The sequence below is a fragment of the Ascaphus truei genome, chromosome 1, assembly GCF_040206685.1.
Source record: "Ascaphus truei isolate aAscTru1 chromosome 1, aAscTru1.hap1, whole genome shotgun sequence".
Classification (NCBI taxonomy): domain Eukaryota; kingdom Metazoa; phylum Chordata; class Amphibia; order Anura; family Ascaphidae; genus Ascaphus; species Ascaphus truei.
The window spans coordinates 488,980,133-488,998,209 of NC_134483.1; positions in this window are offsets into that span (position 1 = coordinate 488,980,133).

The following is an 18,077-nucleotide window of genomic DNA, read 5'->3' on the forward strand; positions in this document are numbered from 1 at the left end:
CTAGCATACTTTCCGTTCTCCATTTTTTGTGTATATTCCTTGTGTTTCATCTTTTTTCCCCTTTTCCTTCCCCCCCCCCCACCCCTCACTTTGTGACATGCCCATTTGTGATACTGGTTTCTGCAAACACATTTGATTTATTTCTGGTTTGTTCTATTATTAAATGTATTTTCTGCATTACAACTGTTTTCATCATTTAGCTATTAGACAGTGAGTGCTGGTACTTACGTAGATTTGTTAGTACTATACAGGGGAATAAGGGTCCCCTTTAGTTCCGTGCACCCTGCAATTGCATAAATTTAACACTATCAGAGTGCTGTCTATCGTCTCCTTTTACCCTTAATGCATTAGGAGTACTTGGAATTCCCTCTCCATTTTATTACACACTGGGTTCGTGAGTTAAAGGCTCTTTCCAAGTTGTCAGGAACAAAGTCCATATTGTCTTTCACAAGTAGATATCCCCGAACTTATCCTTATCATTGAGCAATTATAGTATCTTATCTTGGAATTTTTGCAGCTTAGTTGGTAGACATCATTGTAACACAAGAGGAAAATAGTAAGCGAAGAAAAAAAGACCTAAAACGCACAGGAGAGACAAAAACAAGGACCGAACATGCTGTAAAATTCTACACTAACAAGATAACAGTAAAGTTCAGACAGTAAGGATGATCCAATTTGGTTATGTAGGAGGGGGTCCACTCTGCTGGGCTCAGCTAGGCTCCTCTTTGAAATTGTAGCTGCTGGGCTCAACCGGGAAAATCCTCCTCACATTCAACTGCTCTCACTGAACTGATAGGCTCAGCTGGGCTCCCAGGGTAGGTATTTACAGTAAGATAAGGAAAGAGAAAGGATGTACAATCGTACAAACAAATTTATTTACGCTAAAAACCATAAAAGATATGTCCGCAAATGGAACACTCCGCACGCCAACCGGATCCCTGCAAATATCCTTAACCATCCAAGGAAACGTCCCGTGTCCCTCTCCGCTGGTACCGCCGTGCACTCAGATCCTCTCCGCGTCATGTGAGGATCCTTAGCGGTTCAAGGTAAACGTCCCGCGTCTCTCTCCGCCGGTACTTCCGTGCACTCGGATCACTTCCGTGTCACATGAGGGTTCTACTTGCGTCTTGCGAGATTTCGTTAAGGTAGTCACAGTCCTTCGATAGCAGTGATTGCAAGTCCTCCACAGCTCTATCGCACGTACTCCACAGCTCTATCGCACGTACTCCACAGCTCTATCGCACGTACTCCACAGCTCTATCGCACGTACTACACAGCTCTATCGCACGTACTCCACATCTCTATCGCACGTACTCCACAGCTCTATCGCACGTACTCCACAGCTCTATCGCACGTACTCCACAGCTCTATCGCACGTACTCCACAGCTCTATCGCACGTACTCCACAGCTCTATCGCACGTACTCCACAGCTCTATCGCACGTACTCCACTGCTCTATCACATGTACTCCACGTCCTCCACCCTACTAGCTTCGCCAGGCCAGCAGAGTGGACCCCCTCCTTCAACATAACCAGATAAGATCCTCATTACTGCATTAACTTTACTGTTATCTTGTAAGTGTAGAATTTTACAGCATGACATTGCTTTCTATATTATGCAAAGTACACTGTGTTCTGTTCTTGTTTTTGTCTCTCCTGTGCGCTTTAGGTCTTTTCTTCACTGACTGACTTTTCTCTCCGGGTGAGAGGTTGGACCAGCAGCAAGGAGGGATTTACTATTTTAGTTTTTTTAGATATCTTGTTTTCCACCTTGTTTAAGTGTTTATCATATTGCGCAGTTCTGTTCCTTTCCAAGAGGAAAATAGTAATGTGTTTGCATAGGATGGTTCTAGCGCACTGCTTTTACATGTCCATTCCGGGGGAGAATTGTGCTATCTCCTGTGGGGCCTGAACTGTTTTGCCTGGGATTGCGCAGAAATGTTCCCAGCTCCCAGAGAACCTTCAAACAGTATATACTGAGTGGGGATCTTAGCTTGATTTGAGATGTATCATTATTCAGTCTTTGACATTGTCTGCAACACATGCCACATAGCTGATATGAATCTTCTAGGCTGGTGGTGCGAAAACCTCCCCTCAGTGCCCTGAGCCAAGCAACGTTTTAATCAGCCACTTGGTAAGGAAGAGGGAAGGTAATGAGTGATCTCTAATTTTGACTTAGAAGTGAATGCATAGTTTTATGATGTTCACATACGTAGCAGGTTACATAAACATTCCAAAGATCAGGAAGCATGGACAGTAGCATAAAAAGTTAGAGCATTTTGTACTTAGCTTTTTAATCCACTGATGTTTTGGAGGAGTTAAAGGACGCACCTATTATAACGAGATCCCTTAAATTGTACACATGTAAAAAACAGTTTATTACATTCGACACAACAGTTCTCCAAAAATGGTGCAATGTGACAAAGCGAGTTATATTGCCCCAGACATTTGTTTTACCAGGAAGTAATACATTGAGTGTCACCTCTTGTTTTCAAGTAGATCCTGGGCACAGAGTTATTATGACAAATACATGTGTAGCCCTGTTTCCCCCACCCCTAAGTGAGATATAGGGGTGGTGACTGTAAATAGCTACCGGTGCTGCCCCTTTACCTGTTTGGCTCGCAGGAGCCTAAGCCTTCGCCGCTGGAAGCCTGGGGTGAATTACTCTTACTACTACTATATGGTGCAGCGCCTCCACCTGCGATGGCTCCCAGCAGAGCAGGAGTTGTTCCTCGCAGGACACATACAAATGAACACATACACTGGATGTGAAATAGCAAAGGGCTTTACTGAACATAACATATCTCTTAACGCTCTAATGTACTGACTTATAACTTTATGATAATATCTTATCACTCTACCCAATAAAGACACAACTAGCCACACACCTCGCAGGGCATTGTACCCCACACCTTATTCCCTGAGTCCCAAGTGTCCCAAGAGTTATGCAACCCACCCCTCAGGTGTGATCAGTGCCTGTGTGGTACCGGTAATGGTGGTGCACTTGGTGACTGTACCTGCCGAGTGTGTCCACACTCAGTATGATGAATCTTCACAAAGGATCCGCTGATCCTGCGATGAAACCTGCCTCCGCGTGGGGTGATGTCCCACTATACGCTCCCACCGTGAAGACTGTCTCTTCCCCGAAGAGGTCTTTTCCCAGACCACACTTGCCAGGCCACGTGCACACAGCTGTGTCCCTGACTATCTTATAACACACCTGACTGCTGAGGGGATCCGTTCCCTATCTAGGGCATGTCCCTGTAGCAGCTCCAACCTTTCAATGACTCAGGGCCTAACTGGGCCTGGGGTATAGGGCCTAGAGTAGGGGCTACTTGACTCCCCACACGCAGAGCTCCTTCTCCTTCTCTAATGTGACAGGTCTCTATCCTAGGGCCTGCCCTGTGACCACCTACCCTCACTAGTGGGAAGTCAGGGCCTCAATTCTAGCCTGGGGATTCCTGGCCTAGGGCAGAAGCTCGCAGCTCTCTGCCCCCCTTCTTTACCCCTCTGTATCCTCATACCTGACTCCTCGTGTGCTTCACAGTCTGCTTCCTGACTCTGCACACAACATTGTATCAAATCCCCTGCTGCAGAGAATCTGAAAGTCTCAGTAGCTGGCTGTCTGCAGGTGACAGGGATCATAGGGCATTCCCCAGAGGCTGCTGGGAGATGTAGTCAACTCAGGACCTCTTTCCTATGGGGACCGCGTGCGCGATCTCTCCTGTGCCTGTGCGAAGCTGCAATGGCCGCCGCTACCCTTGCCAACCTCTGTGCATTGTGCGAACCTTACGCCACCCACAACATGGCCGCCGCGGCTATCTGCGTATGTGCAAGCCTTCGTGCATGCGCGAGCATCAGGACCCCGACGGCACCGGCCCAGATGGCGGCGCCCACCGGGAGAAGTCGCCATCCCCTTCCCCCACTGTCACAGGGGTAAGGCAGGGGGCAAAGAAAAATCAAGGGAACCGGGAGTGACCCCCTTACACTCTCCCCCTGGTGAAAATACCAACGACCCAGCGTCACCAGCACAGAGTTATATAATAAAAATGCAGGACATGATATATACATCTTATCACATGGGCTTTGTATGAATTGGTACACCACATAACAACCACAGTAATACCCGAGGCCAGCTGAGTGTTAGCTGTTTGCTGAGACCAATTGTGGGGTACCCTTAACTGATAATGTAGGGGTACCTCACTTTGACTTTTGTGAGCCTCCGCCTGGGTAATCTCTTGGAAATCATGCTCTGGGGTAACAGTCACTGGTTCCGTACTACTTCCTCCCCCTGGTGGAAGGAATAGCACAGTGTCTCTTGGCCAGACCTTTACCCGGCCATCCGCGGCATGGATGCGGTAGGCCAGGAGATCTTGACCTTTTCCGCGGTCCACCACATGGTGAATGGAGCGCTCCTTTTTGTGCTTAAAGGAGGCAATTTTCACGGGATCACTCAAAACACAGTCCTTGTCCCTAAGCACTTGGGAGGCTTCCACTGGGAAGCGAGCGATTAGCAAAGTCTCTGTGCTCAATGTCTCTGTTACATCCTGCAGGGGGTCAAGGGTTGGTGCCTCACCACTGCGGTGATTCACGGTGGCCAACAGGTCCTCGGGGACGCAGTCAGTTCCCACATCGGCTGTCTTGGGACCTGTCCCCGACACTTCTGGGGAAGTCCACTCACTTTCTGGACTCTGGAGCGTTTGATCCCAATCCTGGGACCATTTGGGTTGGAGCGCACGGACTCACACTGAGTTCAGTTAGGGTAGCGATTATGGTGACACACGGGCCCACCGTCAGGTCATGAGCAATCTCACCTCGGGCCCACGAGCCCACCGAAGAGCAAGGGGCAGCATCTGGATACACCTCATCTAGTGCACACGGACCCACAGCAGGCTCTGTATCCGCCAAGATAGTTGGCTCTGTGTCTTTGCAGGAGTGGTCCGCCGGCTGGCGCATCACCACAAGTTGTTGGTCGCTGGAATCACTAAGAGAGGATGGGGTAGAGACACCTTACCCTGTGATTCCGGAATCTGCGGGTCTGGAATCTGTGGTTCTGAGTGTGGAACCGAGTCTAGAACTGGGGTGCACGGACCCCCTGAAACATCTGGTATAGCATACTGATTCGGTGCGGCCACAGCGTCGCATCCGTCCATTTTGGTCAATGTAGCTTGAAAATCATGTGGTTCTAGAGCAGAGTCTAGAACCGTGGTTAGTGCACACGGGGCCTCCGAAACGTCCGTGGTTGCGCAAGGGGGGTTAGCAGCATCGATCCCCCCGATGGAGAGGCCAATGGCACCTTTCTCTGCTGGTTTCGGCTCTAGAACCGGATCTGGAACCGCGGTTAGAGTGTTCGAGCCGTCCGAAACTTCTGTGAGGGGTGTAAATTGATTACCTGCATTGACCGGTCCAGTATTGAGGTCGGTCGCCTCTTCCTCGGCGGTTTCTGTAGGCTGCAGCAGCTTGGGAAGCAGGAACTGTGCCCCGCAGCAGGCACACTGGGGTCCCCAGGTCAATTCACAACCTGGGAAATCACATTTGGAACATGGACATTTGAGACACTTCTTCCCTTCCACTTGTACCACCAAAACCCTGGTTGGTAACTGATTGGGATCAAAGTCCACACCAGCAGGTATATTCAAGTCCTTTTGTAAGCATGGACACAAAAGAACGATTACGTTCACTCCTCTTATTCGCCACTCTCCATACAACTGAGGGTGTGATTTACTGCATCCGTTACTTCTCTTATGGTGAACAGAAGTGGCTGATTGCTGCTCAAGGCACTCCCTCCCCCTGGTGGACTCTGGAGGAGGGGCACTTTCTTTTAAGGAGTGTTTCTGGCTCTGCACTGAGTCACTCACATTGCGGGGGCGGGGCTCTGGTTTTCCCGCCAGTCCCGGACAGATTTCTGCAAAACATTTTGGTGCAGCCTGGCAGTCAGCCGCACATGTGCCATTTTGATTTGGCGGGAGCCGCCATTTTAGGTGGAACTCACTGTTAGCATCCCTTGCTGCAGGAGCCCCCATTTTGATTACAGTCCTGTTAACTACACTAGGGCTCTCGGTGCATGCAGAAACTGCCAAGTCAGGGTAAATAAAGGGGCACCCATCGGTCGGACCCGCGGGCAGATTCAAGAATTGGGGACCATCTTCCTCGCTTATAGCATGGCCTAAATACATCAGTATAGTACTCCATTGCAAGGTGATATCATACCTTCGCCCTGTGACCCATGTACAAGCTAGCCCAGGGAGTTTCCGAAAATGCGCCTGGCGTCTAGCAAAGACGCCAGCAAGGACTGCCCCCACGGCCACCATGTGGTTAGGAGTCGTGCTAAGCTTCAAGGCCCATGTGTAGACCTCCTGCCTTGAGAGCACCCACATGGTGAAAAATTAAATTGACAAATTTGACTGAAAAATAGGACAGGGCACCCCAGGTCTGATCTCAGCAGCGCCTCCAAATGTAGCCCTGTTTCCTCCACCCCTAAGTGAGATATAGGGGGGGTGACTGTAAATAGCTACCGGTGCTGCCCCTTTACCTGTTTGGCTCGCAGGAGCCTAAGCCTTCACCGCTGGAAGCCTGGGGTGAATTACTCTTACTACTACTATATGGTGCAGCGCCTCCACCTGCGATGGCTCCCAGCAGAGCGGGAGTTGTTCCTCGCAGGACACATACAAATGAACACATGCACCTGATGTGAAATAGCAAAGGGCTTTACTGAACATAACATATCCCTTAACGCTCTAATGTACTGACTTACAACTTTATGATAATATCTTATCACTCTACCCAATAAAGACACAACTAGCCACACACCTCGCAGGGCATTGTACCCCACACCTTATTCCCTGAGTCCCAAGTGTCCCAAGAGTTATGCAACCCACCCCTCAGGCGTGATCAGTGCCTTTGTGGTACCGGTAATGGTGGTGCACTTGGTGACTGTACCTGCCGAGTGTGTCCACACTCAGTATGATGAATCTTCACAAAGGATCCGCTGATCCTGCGATGAAACCTGCCTCCGCGTGGGGTGATGTCCCGCCATACGCTCCCACCGTGAAGACTGTCTCTTTCCAGAAGAGGTTTGTTCCCAGACCACACTTGCCAGGCCACGTGCACACAGGTGTGTTCCTGACTATCTTATAACACACCTGACTGCTGAAGGGATCCGTTCCCTATCTAGGGCATATCCCTGTAGCAGCTCCAACCTTTCAATGACTCAGGGCCTAACTGGGCCTGGGGTATAGGGCCTAGTGTAGGGGCTACTTGCCTCCCCACATGCAGAGCTCCTTCTCTAATGTGACAGGTCTCTATCCTAGGGCCTGTCCCTGTGACCACCCACCCTCACTAGTGGGAAGTCAGGGCCTCAATTCTAGCCTGGGGATTCCTGGCCTAGGGCAGAAGCTCGCAGCTCTCTGCGCCCCTTCTTTCCCCCTCTGTATCCTCAGCCTGACTCCTCATGTGCTTCACAGTCTGCTTCCTGACTCAGCACACAACAGTGTATCAAATCCCCTGCTGCAGAGAATCTGCAAGTCTCAGTGGCTGGCTGCAGGTGACAGGGATCATAGGGCATTCCTCAGAGGCTGCTGGGAGATGTAGTCCACTCAGGACCTCTTTCCTATGGGGAGCGCGTGCGCGATCTCTCCTGCGCCTGTGCGAAGCTGCAATGGCCGCCGCTACCCTTGCCAACCTCTGCGCATTGGGCGAACCTTACGCCACCCACAACATGGCCACCGCGGCTATCTGTGTATGCGCAACCCTTCGTGCATGCGCTAGCATCAGGACCCCGACAGCGCCGACCCAGATGGCGGCGCCCACCGGGAGAAGTCGCTGTCCCCTTCCCCCACTGTCACTGGGGTAAGGCAGGGGTCAAAGGAAAATCAGGGGAACCGGGAGTGACCCCCTTACACATGCTTACAAATACATAGTTACATTAAGTGAACAGGGTTATACATTATGTACAAGACATTGCATGAACAGTTAGATATGTACGCCTATAACATATATTAACAGTTACAGACCAGATTAAAATGTGAGACAGATTTAGTTTTGAAAGAATTTAGACTGGTGGTGGCTGTGAGAGTCTCCAGTAGATTGTTCCAGTTGTGGGGGGCACGGTAATATAGGCCACAAAAATTGGCCACAAACACCCATTTATGAAACAGTGTTTATGTTATAATGTAAATTGTTATAGAAAGTAACGGCTGCCGATTTTTCAGTAACGGAATCCCTGAAAATTCGTATTTCTTGAGGAACAGTAAATGTGTAGTTATGTAGCCAGGTCCCCCCTCGCGCACTCACCCCCTCCTTCCTCGTTGCGAGCGCGCGGTGTGGGCGTGCGGCCGGTTGTCATGACGCGATCGGGTGGTTGCTATGGAGCGGTCGGGCGGTTGCCGAGGCCGCGATCGCGTTGCTGGGGTCCCCGGCGGCCGGTGAGCAGGGCGCCGCCATGTTAGGGCTGTTGCGCATGCGCAGTGACAGAGCCCAGCGCGGGAAGCCCAGATAGCTCGCGCATGCGCGAGAGGAGTCTGCCAGCCCCCAGGGTGCATAGGGGCAGATACACCTGACTCCAGGGAGCCAATAGGGCTGAGGGATTGCCTGGGGAGAGAATAGATACATTTCGCGGGGTTTTGCAGCCACGCAGGCAGTCAGGATCCGGACCAGCTAGGGGTAAGAGGTGGATGCAGGGGTCAGTGACCCTCTGCATTAGGCCAGCAGCCCCCAGGCCCCCAGTTAGGTCCTGAGCCACTTAATAGCTTGTGGAGTATAGGGACAGGCCCTAGATAGGGACACTGACCCATTTATTGGTAGCTTAGTCAGGGACACAGTGCTACAGCCGTGCGGCCCTGCGAGGTGGGTTCTGGGCTTAGAACACCATCAAAGACCCTGGGACTAAGGTGATATTATCCGTGCTGGAATTCACCCAACGCGGTGTGGAGGACAACGTCGGATCGGGCGGATCTCCGGTGATATCACGGTACCCGTGGCTGGAGCCAGGTCAGGTAACCTGCAACTCACGTGCACCAACCAGGCCTATCACCAGACATAGTGGCTGTGCAGTCACACATACACATGCACAGTGGTATTTGACTTTGGGGGTGCGAGACATTTGGGTGGGGGTTACTGGACACAGGGTGGGAGCACTCTATGGGAGGTTAGCGTCCGCCGTGACGCCTGAGGTGGTAGCGTCCGCCGTGACGCCTAGTGTGATTAGCGTCCGCCGTGACGCCAGAGGTGGTAGCGTCCGCCGTGACGCCCAGAGTGGTTAGCGTCCGCCGTGGCGCATGACGGTTGTGTTGATGTATGTAGATATAGTTGGTTATGCAGTAAAGCCAGTCCTGTTTTACATTCGTTCGCTTTGTGTGGTTGTTTCCTGTGAGGGCCTCCTCCCACTCCGTTGGGATCCCTCCCAGGTGGAGGCGTTGCACCCAGAGATGTATAATATGTATGTACCCCAGGTTCCCCGTGGCGGAAGCTCAGCCCTCCTGTGAGCCAACAGGTAATGCACCACACCTGCGTAACCTTGCATGTTCCTACACCTCCACAGTATTATCTGCGAGTGGGTGGGGGAAAACCCGTTACATTTGGAGGCGCTGCTGAGATCAAGTCCTGGGGTGCCCTGTTCCGTTTTTTTTTTCTAAATTGCCCGATTCATTTTTATCATGTCCGTGCCGTCACCGCAGGATGTCCATGCCTGGGCCTTAGTGCACCAAGTATCCCCAAGACGCGCGGTTGCAGTGACCGGGGTAGCAATTGATACAGACTTATCTACAGTGCGCACGCAAGTAAGAAGTTGCCCGGGGTTGGCCACCGCCAGGGTGATAGACTATAAACTGGATGTTGCTGGCCGAGGGATCACCTGTCTCCTGTACACCATGAGTGACATATGCTTAGAAACGCCCCCCCATGTATTAAACCTACCCGAGCCCTCCGCAGAGGACTGCCACATGATCTACGCTGACTCTCAATCTCCTGAAGAAGCGTCCACTAGTACTGGATTACACCCGAGCCAACGAGTGACCAGTACGCCTCACCGGGTAGACCCCCCTAGGGTCTCTTTCACCCCAAGCGGATTAGGAGGTATCGCCAGCTGGGCAGGGAGCCCGCTCATCCCACCCAACCCTGATCAACGGCCTGGCAGGACCCCAACCATGTCTAGCGTAGGAACTGGGAGCAGTAGTCAGGCCCTTAGTGGGAATCTTGACGTGGACACGATAGCCTCCCAACTAGTAGAAGCTGTAACTATTTCGACGCAAGCACAGAACTACCGGAAACTCAAGGCCTTCTCTGGGATTCTGCCGACGCCCACGGGAGAAGAGGGGATCGAGGCATGGAGGGACCATACGCTTCAAATCATAGAGGAGTGGTCGTGTTCCGAAGCCAGCAAGAGACAAAGACTGGTCGAGTGCCTTCGAGGCCCCGCCGCACGGTTAGTGCGGGCGCACCGGAGCATAGAAGGAGAAGTTACTGCCCAGGAACTAGTAGAAATGCTAATTAAATCCTTTGCCAGAAAAGACGACGAAGATGAGCTACTGGCTCAATTCAAAGCCCTCCGACAACGTGAAGGACAAGATTTATCCGCCTTTGTTTGTGACCTACAGCTGTCCCTGGGCACCCTCCTGGACAAGCATATCATTTCCGCGGCCGAAGCGGACCGATACCGGTTCAAACAGCTACTCAAGGGGTCGTTGCCTGACCACAACATAGCTATAATGATGCGGGCCGCCCCGGTCGCGGCAGTATCCCCTAAATACGGGGAACTAATGGATTACATAAGAGACCATGAAGTGCAGCGCCATTTCCATGAATCAAAGAAACCCAAAACTACCCCCAAGAATGACCCTGTGGTCCCCTCGGCCCCAAAGAGTAAGAAACCTGCCACACCAGAGGGGGAAGCGACCCCCAAGTCGTCTGTTCGGGAAAGTCATAGTTCTGAGCGGTCCTCATCCACGTATAAGGGTCGTCCGGACCGCCGTGAGGTATCTTGCTACAACTGCGGGAAGAAGGGCCACATCTCGTACTATTGTCCGGAGAAGGAGGACCCACCGGAAGAAAAACCTCCCGACAGAAGAAGCACAGCCCGATCGATGGTGTGCCGCGCCCAGACCGTCGAGCCTGATGTGAACACCCCTCAGGGAACCACGGATTCCCCTGCTGACGCTGGCCCCAGTGAGGACGCCTCACCCGGTGAAGCTTGCAGTCAAGTGGGCCCCGCGGCCATCGTACCCGTGGTAATAGAAGGGATATACGCCTCGGCTCTATTGGACACCGGGTCACAAGTGACCATAATATATCGCAAGTTCTATGACCAGCACCTTCAACACTGCCCTCTGAGGCCGGCCGAACATATGAAGGTTAGGGGATTGAGTAATGAAGACTACCCCATCGATGGGATTGCAAGGGTCCAGCTGGACATACTCCAACTGAACACCGGCAAGAAGCACCCTATGCAGGTAGCGGCCATGGTATGCCCGGAGCCCCACGACCATTGCAAATACCCCATCATCTTGGGAACCAATGCAGACATAGTGCAAGCTATAATCCAAGCTTACTTGAAAGAGACCAATGAGCTGCCGCTGGCCGATTCGCTCCTAGACCCCGTCTTACGAGAGGAGTGCCATCGGGTATATGCCTTGGAGCGTCATGGGGACCTCTACAATCGTCAACGAGGACTGACAACCATATTACCAGGGGGAGTGCAAAAGATGGCCGTCTGGTGTTGTTATCCTGACCGAGACCAGAACGACCAACTGTTCTCGCTGGAGAGTGAGCCTGAAGAAGAAGAGGTTCAGCGAGGGTATAGAGTACTACCCGAAGTGAGGGAATGGACGGCTAAGATCCCTATTCGAACCCACGTGTATGTGCAGAATCTCTCCCCCTTTCCGATGGAGTTTGATGTTGACCAGAAGTTGGGATGCATATATCCGGTCAGCCCGGTGGGAGCCACGCCTCAGGTGAAGGCGGCGGCCGCGCACGAGCGGATAGTCGATCTGGACTTCAATTTCGGCGAGTCGACGCTGTCCACAGAGTGGAAAGAGCGGTTGACCACCCAGTTGCTGCAACGACGACATGTGTTCTCCACGAGCGAGATGGATGTGGGGTGCAGCCGCAGTGCCCAACATACCATTCGGATGAGTGATGCCACTCCGTTCCGGGAACGTTCTCGTCGCCTTGCCCCTCGGGATGTGGACGATGTGAGGAACGCCATACAAGATATGGAAACCGCTGGGATTGTGACGGGATCACGAGGACCTTACGCGTCGCCCATAGTGGTGGTGCGGAAAAAGAACGGATCCGTACGACTGTGTATCGACTACCGAACACTGAACAATCGCACGATACCGGATCAATACAACCTTCCGCGCATTGAAGAGATCCTGAATGCGCTGAATGGGAGTCACTGGTTTAGCGTGCTTGACCTCCGATCAGGGTAATATCAGGTGCCCATGACGCCGGAAGACCAGGAGAAAACGGCTTTCATCTGCCCCCTGGGATTCTATCAATTCACCCGTATGCCCAAAGGTATATGTGGGGCGCCTGCTACGTTCCAAAGGTTGATGGAAAAGACTATCGGAGACATGATTCCCCGGGAGTGTCTGGTTTACCTGGACGACATCATTGTCTTCGGGAAGACCTTAGAGGAACACGAGGAGAGGCTGTTGAAGGTGATAGATCGTCTTGGCCATGAAGGGTTGAAGCTATCACTCGACAAGTGTAGGTTTTGTCACACCTCGGTGACCTACGTGGGACACATCGTGTCTGCCCAGGGGATTGCTACTGATCCAGCCAAGGTAGAAGCTGTGGTGAACTGGCCGCGTCCCGATAATGTCACGGAACTGCGGTCCTTCCTCGGTTTCTGTGGGTATTACCGTCGGTTCGTGGAAGGGTACTCTAGTCGAGCTAAACCCCTGAACAATTTGCTGAAGATATACCCTGAAGATACTGGGAGAAAGGCCATGTCGGCCCGTCAACCGTTTGGCGATAAGTGGACGCCGGAGTGTGAACGGGCCTTCCTGAACTTGAAGAAAAGTCTGTAGCCTGTAGCCTACGTCAGCCGCAGTCTGACACCCAGTGAGCAGAGATACCCCGTCCACAAGTTGGAGTTTCTGGCTCTCAAGTGGGCGATCACCGAGAAGCTCCACGATTACTTGTACGGTGTCACCTTCGAGGTAAGGACGGATAACAATCCCCTCACGTACATCAATACGTCGGCCAAATTAGATGCAGCCGGCCACAGATGGCAGGCCGCCCTCAGTAACTACCGCTTCTCCTTGAAGTATAAGCCGGGGCCATTGAATATTGGGGCGGACGCCCTCTCCCGAAGGCCAGGACTACTCGCTACCCCCGATGATGAGGAATGGGAAGAACTTCCCGGTCCCGGAGTGCGGGCTATGTGTAAAACTGCAGCCATAGTTAATGACCAAGTGGCCTTCTCCGAGTTACGAGTGGCCGACTCCTTGGGATGCCAGTCGCAGGCTGTCCCCGCCGCCTACTGCGTCCCAAAAGGGATGCACCTCACGCATGACAAGGTGTTCCGGTGGAAAGATCTGGTAGACTACCAAATTCGAGATCCGGTCGCTAGTATCATCCGGCACGCCGTTGAAAAGAGGAACCCAGCCCTTCTGAAACGTGCGCCCAATGACTTGGTGGCCTTGCTCATGCGAGAATGGGACAAATTTGAAATAGACAATGGCTTACTCTATCGGGTGGTGCAATACCACAACCACCCGGATAGGAGACAACTAGTCCTACCTAAGAACTTACAATACCTGGTGTTGAAGTCCCTACACGATGAACACGGGCATCTCGGTGTAGAGAAGACTTTTGGGCTAGTCCGAGACCGGTTCTTCTGGCCCAAGATGCGGGAAGCGGTGGAACAACACTGCCGCCGTTGTGCCCGGTGCGTTCAACGCAAGACGTTGCCTACCAGAGCAGCTCCCATGGCCCATCTGAAGAGTTCTGGTCCAATGGACTTGGTGTGTATGGACTTTTTATGTATCGAACCGGATAGCCGAGGTATCGGTAACGTGCTGGTCATCACGGACCATTACACCCGATATGCCCAGGCCTTCCCCACAAAAGACCAGAAGGCTATCACGGTCGCGAAAGTTCTATGGGAAAAGTTCTTCGTTCATTACGGTCTTCCAAACCGACTCCACTCCGACCAAGGGTGAGATTTTGAGAGTACTCTGATCCGAGAATTACTTAAAATGCTGAACGTCGCCAAATCCCGGACGACTCCGTACCACCCCGAAGGAGATGCTTTGCCTGAACGATTCAACAGGACCCTGTTGGACATGCTTGGAACTCTGAAGGGAACGCAGAAAACAGAATGGAGTCGTCACGTAGAAACGTTGGTACACGCGTACAACTGTACTCGCCATGAGTCCACTGGGTTCTCCCCGTACTTCCTCATGTTTGGGCGGGAGGCAAGACTCCCCGTAGATGTGCGTCTTCGAGTCTCAACGGATGGGATACACAATGCTACCCATTTCAAGTATGTGCAACGGCTAAAGGACAGTTTGCAGCGAGCTTACCAACAGGCTGAGAAGTCTACAGCTAAACTGAATGCTGGCAATAAGAGACGATACGACAACAAAGTCAAGTATCGAGAGTTACGTCCTGGGGACGCTGTGTTACTTCGTAATTTGGGAGTCCCCGGAAAACATAAACTGGCAGACCGGTGGAGAGATGGCGTATATGAGGTAGAGTCACAGATGCCCGGCCTCCCGGTCTATCGCATCAAAGACACAGACGGCCGGGTAAAGGTTTGGCATCGTAATCACCTTCTCCCTATCCCCCAAGTGGGAGACGAAGAAGAAGAAATACAGGCCACACCGCTCAACGGTGAGTCCGATCTATCAGAGGTGGGTCAAGAGACTGTAAATAACGAGACCCACTCTGAAACTCCGGAAGACCCTATGGAAGGACCCTCTCAAAGGGACCATCCCACAGGAGGGGCATCTCCCGAAGGAGCTACGGGTAAGGGGCCCCGTAGGCCAATGCCTACTAAGGTGGCACCAACAGGCCAGCCTTTGGACCCACAGAGCCCGTGCTTTGTGCCTAACAGAGACTGTTCAGAGACATTTCTCCCCTCAAGGGAAGAGGCTGAGCCTCAGGACTGTACTTATTACTCCCCAGAGGGAGTTGCTGAAGAACAACTCCGTAGGAGCCAAAGGGTCAGGTACCCTCCAACTCGGGTAACCTATGATCAGATGGGGGCACCCCATTATGAGGCTCAGCAGTGTTCTCAGAGTAAGATACAGTCTGTGATTGTGATGCTCAACGAATTATGCAATCTCGTTTAGAGTTACCTGTGCTAAGTTATATAGTTACTGCATTTTCATTATATAATTTCTGTACGGTTTGAGTTATTTATCCCAAGCGAGGTCGTTGGGGTTTTTCACCAGGGGGAGGATGTAGCCAGGTCCCCCCTCGCGCACTCACCCCCTCCTTCCTCGTTGCGAGCGCGCGGTGTGGGCGTGCGGCCGGTTGTCATGACGCGATCGGGTGGTTGCTATGGAGCGGTCGGGCGGTTGCCAGGGACGCGATCGGGCCGGTTGCCGAGGCCGCGATCGCGTTGCTGGGGTCCCCGGCGGCCGGTGAGCAGGGCGCCGCCATGTTAGGGCTGTTGCGCATGCGCAGTGACAGAGCCCAGCGCGGGAAGCCCAGATAGCTCGCGCATGCGCGAGAGGAGTCTGCCAGCCCCCAGGGTGCATAGGGGCAGATACACCTGACTCCAGGGAGCCAATAGGGCTGAGGGATTGCCTGGGGAGAGAATAGATACATTTCGCGGGGTTTTGCAGCCACGCAGGCAGTCAGGATCCGGACCAGCTAGGGGTAAGAGGTGGATGCAGGGGTCAGTGACCCTCTGCATTAGGCCAGCAGCCCCCAGGCCCCCAGTTAGGTCCTGAGCCACTTAATAGCTTGTGGAGTATAGGGACAGGCCCTAGATAGGGACACTGACCCATTTATTGGTAGCTTAGTCAGGGACACAGTGCTACAGCCGTGCGACCCTGCGAGGTGGGTTCTGGGCTCAGAACACCATCAAAGACCCTGGGACTAAGGTGATATTATCCGCGCTGGAATTCACCCAACGCGGTGTGGAGGACAACGTCGGATCGGGCGGATCTCCGGTGATATCGCGGTACCCGTGGCTGGAGCCCGGGCAGGTAACCTGCAACTCACGTGCACCAACCAGGCCTATCACCAGACATAGTGGCTGCGCAGTCACACATACACATGCACAGTGGTATTTGACTTTGGGGGTGCGAGACATTTGGGTGGGGGTTACTGGACACAGGGTGGGAGCACTCTATGGGAGGTTAGCATCCGCCGTGACGCCTGAGGTGGTAGCGTCCGCCGTGACGCCTAGTGTGATTAGCGTCCGCCGTGATGCCAGAGGTGGTAGCGTCCGCCGTGACGCCCAGAGTGGTTAGCGTCCGCCGTGGCGCATGACGGTTGTGTTGATGTATGTAGATATAGTTGGTTATGCAGTAAAGCCAGTCCTGTTTTACATTCGTTCGCTTTGTGTGGTTGTTTCCTGTGAGGGCCTCCTCCCACTCCGTTGGGATCCCTCCCAGGTGGAGGCGTTGCACCTAGAGATGTATAAGATGTATGTACCCCAGGTTCCCCGTGGCGGAAGCTCAGCCCTCCTGTGAGCCAACAGGTAATGCACCACACCTGCGTAACCTTGCATGTTCCTACACCTCCACAGTATTATCTGCGAGTGGGTGGGGGAAAACCCGTTACAGTTATAATAACCTGTAATGTCAAGGCTTCTAAGACAATACCATTACTTTTTATCAGCCTTGTTTTTATTAAGGGTACTATTAAACGTTTGTACAGTCCCTGTACCTGATAGTCAATATAGTCATTAGACCATATACGTGTAGTGTATCTTTGCTGCAAAGCTTTCACAATAATGGTGCAATGAACAACATTAGATCTAGCAAAGAAAAACAAATATTAAAAACAATAGGGGTTATGTATAACAACGGCATCAGATTTATTTAATAAAAAATCCTATAATTAATCCTATAATTAATTTGATTCTTTATTTTTTCAGTAGGAATCTTGACATTGCCGCCAATATTTTTTCGTTTGATAAATCTGCAGTTTTTTTGTCCCAGTTTTTTTCCCCAAGCTTGACAGATTGGACATCTTTATAGTCTCATGTATTTACTGAGTGTTTGTGTCTTTGTCAGCAAAGTGACCCAAAGTTTGAACTCAGGGTTTTCTTTCATCAAAAGGTATCACCAAGCCCTTTATCACTAGTGTCCCACTTTTATGGTGATTGGTTTACAAGGCTCTGTAAAACATGCTACAAATGGATGTCAAAATAGTGCTATACTGCACGGAACGGCCAACTCGTCCTCAAGTCCCCCCAGCAGGTAAGGCTTTCAGGATATCTCTGCTTCAGAACAGATACAGCCGCAGCCGCTTTTATTTTAACACTTCTCGGATATTTTCCGGTTACTTTATCTGAATGCCACGCGCTTCGCCGCGCTCATGCGGCGTTCATGCGACATTCATGCCGTATTCATGTCGCATTCATGCCAGCGTCACCCGCTCTTGATCCGTTTAATGAGAATGGTTCGGATTTAATTGGTTGCAATTCTTCGTGTATCCGCCAGGTGGCAGATATTCATGAATTGTAATGCGCATGCGCTTCAGTAATGTGTTGACTTGCAGGTGTTTAAAAAATACCACAGTGGTCCTTTGTAAATTGACCTTGGTACTGAAGAAGTTACACCACTATCTATTTAGGCGTTTCATATTAAAAACGTAATTCAAAGTGTCTGGTGTTCTATTCTATTGTCCAGAGAGGTCCAGAGATGAGTGCACCACTGCAGTCCGTGTTCAAAAAATCCGACATAACGTACGCTTATTTAATATGGTCAGCAATTAGTTCAGCAGATGATAAGATGGCCACAGTTGGTCAAATTTATCAATATTTTATCGAAAATTATGACTTTTACAAATTTTCACCAGATGCTCATGTGTGGAAGCGTGCAATAAGGAAAAAGTTATGTATCGATCCGTGTTTTTTTCATATTGCTCCTGCACCCGGAGTTACAGGAGGAG